General features: G+C 36.1%; 1 long non-coding RNA gene across 1 annotated transcript in view; it reads left to right on the top strand.

The window, feature by feature from the left end:
* Positions 1-16,697, top strand: part of LOC138921034 (uncharacterized) — a 264,373-nt gene that overhangs the window by 204,537 nt on the left and 43,139 nt on the right. The window lies entirely within an intron of this gene.

The raw sequence follows: 16,697 nt of genomic DNA on the forward strand, positions 1-16,697 counted from the left end.
CCGAAGAAAGTGCAATTAGAATCGCCTGTAAGAGGAGAAGTGGCTGATCGGAAAGGCATACTCAACAGAGGAAATGATATTCCAGTAAGACCTCAAAGTTTGAGTCAAATCGATCAATATGAACAAGTTCATCATTCATTCAATACATATTATTTTTAAAAAACTGTTAGGCAGCATGGTACTATGATTGAGAGTTTGTGCTCAGACATGTGGGTTGATTCCTAGCTCTGTGATTGTTCATGTTCAGTTTTCTCCTTTTTGCATTGGGAAAGAAAATAGTGATTATCTCACAGAGGATAATATTTGTGAGGATTATATGTGGGTAAACACTTAGCATGTTTCTTTCCACATATTAGGAGTTAATTCATGGATGGTTGTCACAGAAATTATTAATTATTGCTGCTATTGTCCCCCATGACACTATTCATAATATTGTCTTTAAAGAAAGCTAGAGACAGGCCTTGGTCTTCAGAGATTCCAATTTGGTCTAGGAGGAGGAGGCTGAGATGCATAAACAAGTGACTTCAGTGGTGCACAACGACTGCAGCAGAGGGATAGCAAGGCACTGTGAAAGAGAAGAGAGTGTTTAATTTTGCCTGGAGAAGTGAAGCTTTTCAAAGAAGGAAGTCTTTTAAGTAAGTTTTGAGGATCAATTGGGAGTTTCCCAGGACAGATGGAAAGCTATGGAAACCAGGTATTCTAGGTGGAGGTAAAAGGAAACTGCCTCTTTATGCCTAGGAAGAGCTTTCTGTTGACATAGTCTGTTCCTTAGAGTTTTTAAGCATTGTTTCAGTAAAGTCCAAGATATCATTTACATATAGAACTTTTAAACATATGAATGGGTAATCATATAACATTTTTCTGTAATTCTAGAAAGTATCATTTCTTGAATAGAACACATCAATAATTTTTACTGTGTACTTGAAAATATTTAACAATGTTGAGTGCCGATCATGTGCTGGGCCCTGATTCCTGAGCAAAGGATGCATTATCAAAAAATAAAAAGTACTAAAATATTGAATCGTTTTACAAACATGCGAGACAACTTGTAGGGTGCGTAAAGTGTGGATTATATGGAAAGCAGTATTTCCTCTTCTGAGAACTAATTCCCAAATTCAAATCAGCGTCATGTATGAGTCACTTGGCGTAATAAATGTCTCACCCCTTTTTTCTCCATGTGCTATGGGTTTGTTTGTTCATTTTGGCTTGTTTTATGATCTCTAGATCCCATGAGGATTGCATACAAAATGTTTTGCTTTCTTAGAATTGTATTATATAAGAGTCAGGAACCCATTGGCCCACCCTTGATCCCATATCATAATATGTTCTCTCCAAAGAGACTGCGAATAGGGAAGAGAGAAAAACACACTAGATTAGAATGAATTTTCTTTCCTTTTTTTAATTAAAAAAAGTGACTGTACTAAAATCCTGAGAGCTTGAGAAGCCACTAGAAGTATGAAGTGTTCTGTTATCTGCTGGAAGATTTTTCAACCAACCACCTTCTTACTTGACCCAACTCTCTTTCCTTATATAGTGAATATTAAGGATTTGTGCCACTTGAAATGACAGGCTTTGCAGCAATTACTGTATAGATTATACAAATCAAACAGTCAAGGAAATATTACCATGCCCAATGACCAGGTCCACATGGGTTTGGCAGCCCTAGACATTTTGTGGGAGCAATGACTATGTATGAGCTATTCCATGAACAGCAATACTGGGGAAAAAACCCAAGCTATAGAAGAAAAGATGCTATCTTGGTGTGATTGGTGGTTTTTGATTTAACTAAAACCTCACAAATTAAAATGTGATATTGAAAATAAATCATTTGCATATGTTCTGCTATGCAGTGCATGTTTTAGATAATAGCATGGTATTTTAGATAGTACATTTTTCTCTTACAGACTTGATTTGCCTACTGCTTGATTTGTCCAAACTATTAGTGACTGGTTCACAAACTAAATCATTCAGGACACTCAAGTGAGAAAATAATACATTATCACCAGAGCTGCTCATGAAACAGTGATGGAATCTCCACATCCTTAAATGCTTACTATAATATTAGTTCTAGGCCAAACCTGGAGTACTTCAGTACTTGAGAAAACGGTAGACTGTAGACGTTATGTGAGAGTGAGATTTCCATCAAATGAATCAACTTCTCTCTCTTTCTCCTTGATCATTTGAGTAGTTAATTTTCTAGGACTGACTATTGAAGAATCCTTTCAGATCCCTTGAGAATAACATGTATGGAATTTAAAATTGTAACATGCCTCTCTCCAACCAAAATGTGAGCGCATTAAAAATAAGCCTATAAGCTAGTCATCCTTTTGAAACAAAATATGAAAATGACTTAACTCCTATGTTTTACAGTTCAGATATTTTATACTTGCAGAATGATATTTTTGCTGTTGTCATATTAGAATAATTTTAAATGTCACTTTTTTTTTTAAGATTGGCACCTGAGCTAACATCTGTTGCCGATCTTATTTTCTTTCTTCTTCTCCCCAAAGCCCCCTGGTACATAGTTGTATATTCTAGTTGTGAGTGCCTCCGGTTGTGCTATGTGGGACACCACCTCAGCATGGGCTAACGAGTGGTGACGTGTCTGTATCCAGGATCCAAACTAGCGAAACCCTGGGCCGCCGAAGCAGAGCACATGAACTTAACCACTTGGCCATAGGGCCGGCCCCTAAATGTCACTTTTAAGTAGAACTAAGTAATTTAAAGTAAAGGTTCAAAAATGAATGAAGGTCACTTTTTAAATGTTTGTAGGATGTTTATTGTCCCTGAAAAATTCACAAATGTTGAACTAAACCTATTACTCCATAGGCAGTGGTTGATGACTCCTGACTAATTGAGTTTGGTCAGACATTTGACACAAACCTTGGCATACTTCTGAAATTCTGTCTAAAGTGAACTGCATTCCACAGTGGTAACATGGTAGATGTATTGTTATTAAAGTAAGCAAACACATTTAAAAACCAGTTGCCTTATTTTGACTAGCTGAAAATCATATTTTGAACTATAGAAAGTAATTCTTGTTATAGAAGTAATTTAGAAGTAATTCTTGAGTCAATGTATATATTTAGGTTATAGAAAATTCTCCAAAATCAAAGGGCTTAGTTGCAGCTATTCTAAATGACTACAAATCTCCTCCCCTAATTTATGAAGATACTCCTTTCCGCATTTCTCATTTTAAAAGTGGATTTTTGAAATCACCAGAGGATGTTATCTCACTTTATTCTTTTTTAATTTCAGTGTACTGCATAAAGTTAGGCCTTGGGTTCAAAGACAATAAATTTCTGATTCATAGCCTCTGTAATTCAATACTACAAATGGCATTTCAAGTAATTATGTTTTCGAAATCAGGAAGAGCTTTTGACTGATTTAAAAAAGAATATGCTTTGGGGCTGGCCCCGTGGCCGAGTGGTTAAGTTCGCGCGCTCCACTGTAGGCGGCCCAGTGTTTCGTTGGTTCGAATCCTGGGCGCGGACATGGCACTGCTCATCAGACCACGCTGAGGTAGTGTCCCACATCCCACGACTAGAAGGACCCACAACGAAGAATATACAACTATGTACCAGGGGGCTTTGGGGAGAAAAAGGAAAAAAAAAAAAAATTAAAAAAAAAAAAAAAGAATATGCTTTTCTAAGGAGGCAGAGGCAGAAACAGGGAAACATATGATTTTCTGCTCAGACAATGTGATATGAAATATCTGTGCATGCATAAGTAGAAAACTTTTGGGTCACTGCCCAGCCAATCCTGCTTCTCTGGGGACTAGAATCACAACTTTAATGTAAGGGACCACACCCATGTATCTATTCTAGAACCCTGATCACGATAGATTATTTCATGCTGATATTTGCCTGGCAAACATCTACAGATTTCCTTTCACTGAAGATTGTACTGGGCCAGGCCTGGTGGCCTAGTGGTTAAGTTTGGTGTGCTCCACTTTGGTGGCCCAGGTTTGGTTCCCAGGCGTGGACCTACACCACTCGTCTGTCAGCAGCCATGCTGTGGCAGTGACTCATATACAAAAAAAAAAAAAAAAAAAAGGGAAGATTGGCAACAAATGTTAACTCAAGGTGAATCTTCCTCAACAAAAACAAAAACCAAAGACAAAAAAAAGAATGTACTGAAGTCAAATTAATGCCGGGGCCCTAGAATAAAGGTCTGTGGATTTCTGCTGCTAAATTCTGTGGAGGGACCACAATGCCCATCCTTTCTAAGGAATAATTATGCAGGGCTTTCTTTTTTATTTTTCCAGGTACCCAAATATCTTTCCAGAATGTCCTCATTTTCTGTAAGACAGTAGTTTTTCTTCCTTGAAAACCATTGATTCTTAAGGAGTATATTCAATTATCAAAGCCGGGGCAGCTCTTTTGAAGTAACAATCGTAAGCAGCAAACAATAAGCCACTCCCTAACTGAATGAAGGATTAAGATGAAAAGAAGACAGAGTTTGAAATCAATGCTATTTCTCAGCACTTCCAGAATCACATCATCTTATGTTACACTTTTCAAATTTTAAGCATTATAATAACTTTTTATAATAATGAGAGACAACAAGTAGTGTCTCTTATTCATCACTGTGAACTACTTCATTGAAATGAATGAAACCGGTCAAATAAGAAAGCCAGGGTTTGGTACAATGCCTACACATTGCACATATTGTTTGTAGACCACATTTTGTAATAAATGTTTTTTTTCACTTTTAGTTCTGCATGACTAAAATTGCAATTGTGTGTATGAAAAATAACTTTCTACAGTCATATCACTACCTTCTTTCATCGCCTTACTTCTTACACTTAGCACTACTAGTCTCTCCTTTGTATTTATTTTCTTCTGAGTTTTTCTGGTAGACTTACTCTTTTTTTCACAGACATGGGGAATTTGTTTTATCTGAGCAGCATGCATGTACTGATAAAAAAAAAAATGTTTCAATGTGAATTGAAAATTATCTGGATAAGGGTAAACCTAAATTGTATCACCTTTTTAACAGTTATATAATTCAAAGGTAGTTGATAAATGCTTTATTTCCTCTGTCTTTTTTTCCTCAAAGGAATACTTATCTTTTTATTAATTAAGAGCAGTGTCATTCTTTCTTTCTTTATTTTTAAAAGAAAAGATACAATGATGCACAGTTAAATCCATATGTCCTTATATTTTTTCATTATTAATGAATCTGCTGTTTTCTCAATTTCTTCAGTATACCATAAGACTCAGCAAAGAGAAAGACAGATTTAATTACATCTTTATGTGACCCCTTTGCGTATGTGTGTGTACACATGCAATGTAGGCTATCATTTACATGGTCATTCAGTCCTCATTCAAGAAAGACAGCCTATTTTAATGTTGTCTCTTTCCAAAATGTTACAATTAAATTTTCAAGAAAAATGTGAGTTTTGCTTGTGTAAAGTCCAAATTTCTTTGCTTTTAAGATGAAGGATCCTCGATTCTAGAGTACCTCAAAATTTAATCAGTAAAAAGATGCATTAACATAGAAAGAAGCAGATAGCATAGAATGTGTGTGTGTGTGTTTGCAAAATCACTGAACATATTTCAAACTAAGGATACAATGTCTAAAATATTAATTATTTAAAAAAATAATAAGCATTTAGTCACTCATATTGAGTGTTAAAGTTTTAAAAGCAGGCACTTTGTGGGATGTGATTGCCAAATGTATATTTAACCAGTGTGATATTTTTAGTATAAAGTATGATATAATTTAATAATATATTAAAATATTTGTCTTGAAGAACCATTTTCATTCATTACATCAGTTCAAATGCTTGCTAGTTTGGGCTTTACTCTTCTGTCACCTAACCTTAAATCTTCAATGTCTTCTCTTCATGAATTTGGTCAAACTGGCAGTTTCTGAGTGAAAGTTGGAAATTTATTTATTTGGAAAATTGGAAAATTATTTATTTGTTTGTTTGTTGCATTTGGGGGATTCATGACAACCTATCAAAATATTGCAAATTTGAGGTTGCCTTTTAAATTGATTTTAAATCAAGTGAAGAATTAAAACAAAGTTTGCTCTTTCTAGAACAAGAGAAACTTGGTTAGTACTTACCAATAAGTTTTGCTTCAGGTAATGAGAGAGGAGATAGAAATCGCAATGTCAGAGGCCCCAGGCCTATGGGTATCTATAGCTTTAATTAATGCAAATTTATTGGAAGAGTGTTAGGATGAGTGGTGGGAGTGTGTAAGAACACAGTGGTATAAACCAGCAATTCAAAAGCCAAGGCAGACAGAAGCACTTCTGCTGCCCTTTGTTCTGTCCTGACTAGCGGGTACCATTTTGTCTCTGGATCCTTATCAACTGGCCCAAGCACCATTATCCTGAAAGTGTGCTCCTCATTGGAGAACACATACATTGTGTGTGTTTTCTCAAAATGCCTTTGCCACTTGTTCTCTAAGTTTTCAGTGCACAAAAGCATTGCAATGAATAAAAGATAAATGATCTGTACAATGTCAATTCTGGATAGCAGAGTAGCAGCAAAGTAATGGAGAGGGTGTTAGGCTTGGGATTAGATTCCATTTGAAAAAATTTACTAGCCAAATGATCGTGGGCAATTTAGTCATCAGATCTTAGGCTTCTTATCCCCAATTAAAATAAGGGGACAGCGGGAGATGTTTGTTTCTCCTTTCATTTCTAATTGATAAAGAAGATCCTGGACAAAAAAACCAAAACAAAAAACAAATGAACAAACAAAAACTAATTAGTCAAGAATCAGTCAAATAATATGAACCATGGAAGTACTATTACTGTTGATTGGAATTCAAAAATTTACTCAAAACATACTTGTACACTCACTGAATATAATGGGTGAAGCACTTTTTGGGTACATTATTTTAGTAAGCAAATGTCTTCATTTGACCGAATATTTTTCTTATCTTAGTATCTGCCCTTTGCATTTGGGGACCATAATTATAGATGGGTCATTGTAGGAGTAGACCAACCCCGGGTAGCAATAAATTAGGGATAAAACTGGAATTAGAAGACTCAAAAATGCTAAATTCTAACTCATCAATAAAGCTGGGCTTCAATAATGCACAATCTCAATGCCCTTTTACTCCTTTCACTGTCCCCCCTTCTTCCTACACCTCTGGTAACCAGCAATCTAACCTCTGTGTCTAATCCATGTATCACGTTAGTTAACAGATCCATCACCTCACATAGTTACCCTTTTTATTTTTGGATGGTGAGAGCATTTAAGATCTACTCTCTTACTAAATTTCAAGATTGCAATCCAGTATGATTAACTCTAGTCACCATGCTATATATTAGATCCCCAGAACTTTTTAATCTTATAACTGAATATGTGTACCTTTTGACCAACATCTCCTCATTTCCCCCATCCTCCAGCCCCTGGCAACCACCATTCTACTTTCTGCTTCTGTGAGTTCACCTTTTTAAGATGTCACATATAAGTGGTACCATGCAGTATTTGTCTTTCTGTGTCTGGCTTATTTCACTTATCATAATGTCCTCCAGGTTTATTCATGTTGCTGCAAATGGCAGTTTGCATTTGTTCCTTCTTTTTTGTGGCTGATTAATTTTATGTATATAGCACATTTTCTTTATCAATCCACCCATTGATGGACACCTAGGTTGTTTCCATGTCTTGGCTATCGTGAATAATGCTGCAATGAACATGGGAGTGCTGATATCTCTTCAAGACAGTGATTCCGTTTCCTTTGGATATATGCTCAGAATTGAGATTGCTAGATATATGGTAGCTCTATATTTAATTTTTAAAAGAACCTCAATATAGTTTTCCATAATGGCTGTACAAATTTACATTCCCATCAACAGTGTGAAAGTGTTCCCTTTTCTCCACATTCTCAGCAGTACTTATCTCTTATCTTTTTGATAATCCTGGCTTGTTTTTTGAGAGGAGAGCATAGATGGCAAGATAAACATAATGGAGAAGTTAGTTGCCATATGGGAAAATTGAGAGTAAGCCTACAGTGCATGTTGAATTCCAGGAAAATATTAACACCCCCTGGGTCCAAGGTCATCAATAGCTTCCCTGAGGCATAGCAGATACTTTTATACACTGAATTATTTAGGTTTTTTTACATTTAAGCTTTAAAGAGCAAATAAAATTCTCTGCCTCTTGTGAAAGAAATCAAGGACGTTGAGGAATATGTCAGAGAGTCATTCTGGGGAAACGGCTGAAATTTTGCCATCTGCATGCGAGAACAGCCATGTGATGGGTATAAACAAAAGGACGGTCATTCAAAAACTTGAGGAAAAGCCAATACCATGGAAAGTACAAGAGAATCATGCACTTTTTATTTAAACATTTTTAAGGGTTAGGATAACTATATAAAAGGGAAATATAAGCCCAAGTCTACGGGAAATGCTCACTTTTAAAACTGGTTTAAAGCACTGGAATGAGGCAGTGAAAAGAGCCATATTGATTGATTCACTCATAATTAAACAGTCTGAAAGGCAGGCTGTAATTGCCAAGATGATCTTAAGCATGTTTACTTTCTGTAGGTAACTAAAAAAGGAGACATAAACATGGTAATTAAAGGGTTATTTTTTTGTCCTTCATGTTCAAGGATGTTATTACTCAAGATCAACTTCATTTGTATGTGATCTGAGTAAAATACTGAAACTTTTGATTTTCTGTTGCAATAAAGGGGATCATTGGTGTGGGTCACTGACCACTGCATTTAATTAGAGCAATGAGGGCTGGTGTTTCGCTCAGCAATGCCTCTGCCATGGTCTGTGTGTTGGAGTTCACCATTCATTCTCTGAGATTCGGTCTATGCAGCTTCATAACCCACGCAAGTCAAACACTGAGAGTTCTGTACCATACAGTGTATTAAGATCAAAAGTGCACACCTGGATACTAGAATGGTAGCTACAAAATTAGTTGTATCCACTGAGATTAATTTCTCTCTGTAGTAATATTTATGATTGGCCTTTATCTTTAGACTCTAGGATGGCAGCAGATGATATGAAGAATTAAATCTATATAGTACCATAGGTGTAGTTTCTTATAGTGTGCTTACAATATGAACAATATTATTTAATTATATATTTTTTAAAAATTACAATAGGTACGAATAAATGATGTTTAGTATAGTTTCACTATCTAATTAGAATACTGGTAAATATTTCTTTCTAGATATAGCTGTTTAGAGTGGAAGATATGCCCTTCTGATTTGCATTCTGTGATTCTGAATGTCAGTTCTCAGTCGCCTTTGATGCAAAACCATAAATAATAAACATTTGCTACAAGTGAGACTTCATTAACCATGTTTCTCTTTTTATGGCTGGTTTTATTTTATTAATTACTATTTTATAATCCATGTAATGAAGGAACTATGGCCACCGGCATTCTCCTTCCTTAAGTCTCTAATACTGGTTTTTCATACCTTGCTGAGGTATGATTTAAAAACCACACATATTTAACTATACATTTCGATGAGTCTGTGTAAATTCTAGGAAAATATAAGCTCATCTGAATTAATGAAAATGCTTCCTCTTTTCCAAGTTTTATGCAAGTCTGTTTTGTTTTTTTTACTGAAAGTTCTTAAAAACACCAGAAAAATATATCATACTAAGAGGTACATTGTCTGTCATTTTCCCTTCTGAAAATATTGGGACTGCTCCTAAAGTTTCTTAATAATAAGCTATTGAAGAAAGATTTCTAGTAGATAACCTTTTTTGGATTAAAGTATCTATCATTGTAAGATGAATGGATAAAGTTAAATGTAATGTTTCCTCCATCATCAAATAAAATGATGATATGAATATCAATCTGATGAATTACAATGATATATCATCTGATGTTCAACCATCCTTGCAGTCTTAAAGTAAAATCAACCCTGTCATAATTGGGTATATGAGTGTATATGTGTTATGGATTAAATTCTGCTGTCCTGAGAAATGATATGTTGAAATCCTAACCCCCACTTCCTCAGAATATTAATTATTTGAAAGTAAGATCAGTACAGATGTAATTAGTTAATTTAAGATGGGGTCATACTGAGTAGGATGAACCTTTGATTAAACATGACTGGTGTTCTTATAAAAGGAGTAGAAGAAACACAGAGAAACAGACACATAAGAGAAAAAAGCCATGTGAAGATGAAGGCAGAGTTGAGGGGCTCCATCAACAAGCCAAGGAACACCAAAGATTGTTGGAAAACAGCACAAGCTAAGAGAAAATCACGAAACAGAATTTTGTTCAGATTCTTTAGAGGGCATGGCCCTACAAACACTTTGACTCCGGACTTTTAGACTCCTGAACTGATAGAGAATACATTTCTGTTGTTTTAAGCTGCCCCTTTGTCACAACAGCCTTATGAAACTAATCCACTGTGTGTGTGTATACATGTTTGTGCATATGTACATAAAAATAATCTTGTGCAGTCTTAAGCTTTAATAACTTCAAAAGTATAATTGGTACACATTTTTTAAAAATATTATTTTGAAAGTTTGTAAATTTTGAAAAAGTTTAGTTTTTTCAAGTTTTCCTATCTTTAATCAGAGGGACTGAAAAAAATTAAATTAAAATTTATTATTTACAAAAAAATTCCAATTTGACTTCTGTTGGAATACAGAAAGCTGGTTAAAACATTGCTCTGGGCTTTATAAGTATATGTATAATGTACTAAAAAAAACCTATATAATCTGTAAAACTACGCTTTTTCTTTAACCCATCTGAGGGCTGAGGCCATAAGGCCACCAACTAACTGGAAATCTGTGGAAATGAGGCAGCTCCAAATAGAGACAGGATGGGAGCATTTGCTCGCCTGGACAGACATAAGACCCCTCACCACCCAATAAGAATAATTCCATTCAGTTTTGTTAACATATTGTGAAATGCCAAGTTTACGCCAGCATGAGCGAACAGAGTCTATGGGAGCTGCGGAAACAAGAAGGGGTTTACATCCACTTGCAGGCTTTTTCCACAGACCCCATTGGGTGTCAAGAGGAGTATCGGTCAACAGACAGAAGAGGAGTCTCTCTCTTGGCCCAGTCCTGGGGAAGGGATAGAGTAACTGCTGTGGGAATGGCACGAAGTCCCACATAAATCCTTCTCTGTCTTTTCTGTGGAACAAAGGCTTTAAGCAGCTACAGAAGGGCAACAAACTCTGTCACCTTCAGGGCATAGGTGAAGACAAGAAAGCTGGGCAGAAGGAATGGGAGAAGAAAAAGAACAAAACAACTAACTCTCTATCTTTGGGGAGAAGCATGAAAATATCCTGAGGTCAGAACATTAAAAATCCTATACTGAGACCCAAGGATGTATTAACTGCCTAAATCAGAAGCTGAGCCAGAAGGGTAAGAAGAACCCTCTCACTGCTCTACAAGGCTAACAAGAGTCAATTAACACGTAACAGCAGTGCATGCTGAGGAAAGGGAAAGAACCTGGGGAGAGACCAGGTCTGAGGTGCCAGCACAAAAGGAAGAGCTCAAGCTAAGGGTGGAACACAGACCTAAACACAAAGTGACACGAAACATTAGAAGTCTGTGGTGCTGAGGATAACAACAGCCAAAAGAACACTGAAGCCCCACTCAGCTCCTAACCAGATTCACTCAACACCTCAAACTAAATGGCTAGCAAGAGAAGAGGCATCTCATTTCCAGATATAAATATCATTTAGCTCAGTCTGCAGTCTCCTTCACAGAATGTCTGGGTTTCAGTCAAAAATTACATGATATACAAAGAAGAAGAAAAAGTCTCAAAAGGTAAAATGGTCAATGGAACCAGGTTCAAATATGACCCATGTGTTTGGACTACCATACAATTTAAAATTTAAAATTACTATTTAAATGTAAAATAGCAATGATTAATTTGTTAGAGACTCTAGTGGAAAAGGTAGAAAATATGGATAAATAGGTGGAGAATTTCAGCAGAGAGATGGAAATTAAAAGAATCAACTGAAAGTGCAAGAAATGAAAAGTATAGTGACAGAGATGAAGAATGTCTTTGAAAGATTCATTAGTGGCCATGACACAGTAACTGGAAGACAAGCTAAGTCAGATTTTCCCAATGAAATCACGCAAAGAAATAACCGAAGATGCATTCTTAAAATATCACCCATATAAGTGATTAAGAAATAGAAATAATTAAATTTTAATAATTATTTTGTTTATAGAATTTATACTTCAGAAGTTATAAAAGCTTGCAACTATACTAAAACTTTTGAGAATATACACAAGCTCATAGACAAACGTATATTTTAGATACATACTGCTGTATTTTATTTAACATTTAAGTTAAGATCGTTGCTTTCTATTTTGTTCATGGGTGAGCATATTCACTTTCCTTCTTTTGCCATCTATTATCCTGTCCCAGTTCATCTTTTTCTTTTTAAATTAGCCAGATTTATTTATTTGTTTTGTTAAGATCAGTATTCAATTAATCAGTATTCTCCAGAAAAACAGAACCAATAGAATTTCTCTCTCTCTAGATAGATAGATAAATAGATGCACAGAGATACAGATAATATAGATTTAGATGTAGATTTTATAATGAGTTGGCTCCCACAATTATAGAGGCTGAGAAGTCCCAAGATCTCCAGTCAGTGAACTGGAGGCCAAGAGAGCCAGTGACGTAATTTCAGTTGGAAAGATGGCAAACTCAAGACCCAAGAAGAGCCAATGTTTCAGTTCAAGTCAAAGGCTGGAAAAGATGGATATCCCAGGTTGAGGAATAAGACAAGAGGAGTTTCCTCTTACTCAGCCTTTTTTTGTTCTATTCAGGCCTTCATTGATTGAATGAGGACCACCGACATTGGGGAGGGCAAGCTGCCTTACTCAGTCTACTGATGCAACTGTTAATCTCATCCAAAACTACCCTCACAGATACACACAGAATAATGTTTGACCAACTGTCTGGGCACCCCATGACTTAGTCAAGTTGACATCTAAAATTAACCATCCAAATATTATCTGTTCTTCAATATTTAGGTAAACTTACCTTTGAAAAAAAATATTTTAACCCGATGTGTCCTTTTTCAGGGGGATACTTAAAGAATTTAAAGATATTCTGGTTTCCTATTTTCTTTTTAAATCAATTTTGCTAATTTATGTTTTCCTATGAAAATGTCCATTTCATCAAAGTTTTAAAGTTATTAGCTCATATTTCCTCCTATATTTATTATTATTGCTATTATCATCATTATTATGATGACTATTGTGTTCCTCCTCATTCCAGCTAATAATTTCAACATGATGAGTTATTTCTGTGCTCTTGTTTTCTGTGCTTCCATTAAATAATTAGGACATGTACTTACACAGTTATTTGAACATCTATACAGCTACAGTTCAAACCAGATCATATTTTGGCCACTTTTGAATTCTGTCTTGCAAGGACATTGGCAATATCACAGATCGAGACACACAGTCAAACATATGGCCTTGCCAAGTCCTAGTTGATCTGTAGACCTGGGTGTAGAGTGCAGCTTCCTGCAGTCTTCTCCAGGAAGGTCAGTCCTACATGAGGCCCCTGACTTCCAGATGTGGTTTCTCAATTCTATTCTGACCTTTCACCGTTCTCCGGCTTAAAATATCCTAGAGGCGTTAAGCTACTTGTCACTGCTCTGTGTTCCTGAACCTGCAGCCTACATGTTATAGTTCTGGCTCTGGTCACTGTTTTTGTGTGTATGGTTATGTTTTGTGTATATGGTATGTCTTAGTCTGTCCAGGTTGCTATAAGAAAATACTATATACTGGGTAGTTTATTAACAACAGAAATTTATTTCTCATGATTCTGGGGGCTGGAAGTCCAAGATTAAGGTGCCAGCATGGTGGGGTGAGGGCCTTTTTCTGTGATGCTAACTTCTTGTACCTCACATGGGAGAAGTAGCTAGGGAGCTCTCTGTGGCTGTTTTTATAAAGGTACCAATCCCATTCATGAAAGCTCCACCCTTATGACCTAGTCATCTCATAAAGGCCCCACTTCCTAATAACCATCACCTTGCAGATGAGACTTCAACATATGAAATTTTGAGAGACAAAAACGTTCAGACCATAGCATGGTCCCTGAAATATTTGCATTGTTTTAAAAATGATAAAGTAGTCTTATTTGTATTATCTTACAATGTACTCGAATTTAAATCCCCAAATGGAAGTATTTATAATTGCTTCATTCTCTAATTTATTCCCAATGCACAGAAAAAATGTGTATAATATTTTAAGTACTCATTCAAATTAGTTAAATGAATGACTCTATTTTTATTTCTGTCCTGGGTCTAGGTTGAGAGCAGCGGTAGAGTTTTACGACACGATTCATAGAAGTACATAAACCTATCTAGGAACGTTTATTAGACAAACTCGTCTTAGAGTTGAAACATTTTGCTAGGTTAGTGATGATACCTCATTTGGTTCTATCAGATTTTGTCCCCAAGCTAAAGTGACCGTCCCTGCCTTCTCTTCCACATGAGTACAAATGTAGAGTCAACAAAATACTACGAAGGCTGCATTGAGTGTATTCACGCAGTTCTCCTAATTATTCCTCACGTCACTCCTGGGAGTTTTGTATTATTTATCCCAATTTACAAACAAGGCATTTTCTCACACCGCTTAATGGCAGAGCTGATATTAAAGACCCATCTAGTGCACAGCACACAGATAATGCTACACTTCTTTGGAATTTATATGTGACTGGCTTATGTTAATAGCTATCTTTTCTCTCATTTATCTTCGTCTCACACTGGATGACAGTCGTCTCATTTTATATGGCTTTTTAGAGCCCAAGAAAACTATTTTTGTGTGACCTGAGTATTATTGATTTATGTTGTGTTTAACATTCACCTTGGGTGACTACTTGAGAAATAAGACTTGCATCCATGACCCTCACCCAAGCCTGGTGAAAATACATATTTGGCATCAACAGGCTGCCTTCTGGAAAGGTGAAGATTGCCCTTTAATGTAGAGTCTGAGGAAGCAGAAAAGTAAAACCTGGTCATAGCAATTCTATCTATGTAGTTAAATTTACAGAGAGGTTGGATCAAGGTTACAACCCACTACCTGTAAATGAAATAAAGGAAAACTGATGTGACTAAGATTTTTTTGACATCGTATAAAAGAACAAGAGAACTGAATCTAAAGATCAATCTTTTAAAGGGCTACTGACACGACATTTAATAAGACACGTTTTTAGAGACACTTAATCTTCTAAAGTAAGTTTCTGAAGTACGGGCTTCTAGATTTTAGCCTGAATACATCACATTTTCTGAACCACACCAGCCATTCTGAGAACATCAGAATCTGAGATGACAGAGATTTAGCTATGATATAAGCATAGCAATATGCAAACCAGAGTGAACAACATAATATCCTATTGGCTTCATTGAACTTTTAGGTGAAAATTCTGGGTGACACTATTGAACATTATTTAATACCTTAAATTATGTTATTTGCTTTTTGCTTTTTTTTTTTTTTTGAGGAAGATTAGCCCTGAGCTAACTGCTGCCAATCCTCCTCTTTTTGCTGAGGAAGACTGGACCTGAGCTAACATCTGTGCCCATCTTCCTCTACTTTATATGTGGGATGCCTGCCACAGCATCGCGTGCCAAGCAGTGCCAGGTACGTACCAGAGATATGAACAGGCAAACCCTGGACCATCGAAGCGGAATGTGCACACTTGACCCCCACACCACCAGGCCGGCCCCTATGTTATTTGATTTTTAAGCAGTCCCCTACTGTCAGCTGTCAAGACCTCTAAAAAAAACTCTAATTTTTAAAAGTTCAAATGAAAATATTATGGTATAACATTTCTTTCCAAGTTACATTAGGTTAGATTATTCCCATAAGGGTAACTTGTGAGTAAATAACCTACCAAAGTATTGAATAGGGTTCAATTTTCAGAGTTTCAGGATATCATGCCAGAAATCTAATGATTTTTCTGAATCTTATGAGATTCAACAATATTTTAAAGCAAACAAGTATAAGCCCACATACATATTATTATAATTAGACAAGGTCTCTTTCACTGCGATGTGCGCATCTTCCCAAATTGAGCCACTGTTTTCTTCTATAATACATGATGTTAATTTGTAATAACAGTCTTTCTCACAACCATATATAGGGACAATTCAAAATATAAATGCTACTGTCTTTTTAGCTGTGGGATCTCTTAGCATTTTCCTTTTGTTACTAGAAGATAAAAGGTCATTTTACTTTAAAAAGGATGATTTTAGCCAATCTTAGTTTTGCTTTAGGATAAAAATAATGCAAATTTAGGGGCCGGCCCAGTGGTATAGTGGTTAAGTTCACACGCTCCTCTTTGGTGGCTCGGGGTTCAGTCGTCTGGATCCCTCATGCGGACCTACACATCTCTCATCAAGCCATGCTGTGGCTGGCGTCCCACATATAAAATAGAGGAAGATGGGCACGGATGTTAGCTCAGGGCCTATCTTCCTCAGCAAAAAGAGGAGGATTGGTGGCAGATGTTAGCTCAGGGCTAATCTTCCTCAAAAAAATAAAATTTAAATAATGCAAATGTAACACAGAAAGAAAAAAGAATGAAGTGTACAGCATCATAGTAAAATATCTGGGCCTGAGAGGAAATACTAGAAATACCACTCACCATGAAATCTTATAGAAATGTAAACACCAAGAAATAATCATTCAATATTTTGTTGTAATCTCTTCCAATATTTTACTGTCAATGCAGATTTAATATGCTGTATATAGAGTTTTATATCCTTCCACTCCAC

Source organism: Equus caballus, chromosome 27, assembly GCF_041296265.1.
Source record: "Equus caballus isolate H_3958 breed thoroughbred chromosome 27, TB-T2T, whole genome shotgun sequence".
Classification (NCBI taxonomy): domain Eukaryota; kingdom Metazoa; phylum Chordata; class Mammalia; order Perissodactyla; family Equidae; genus Equus; species Equus caballus.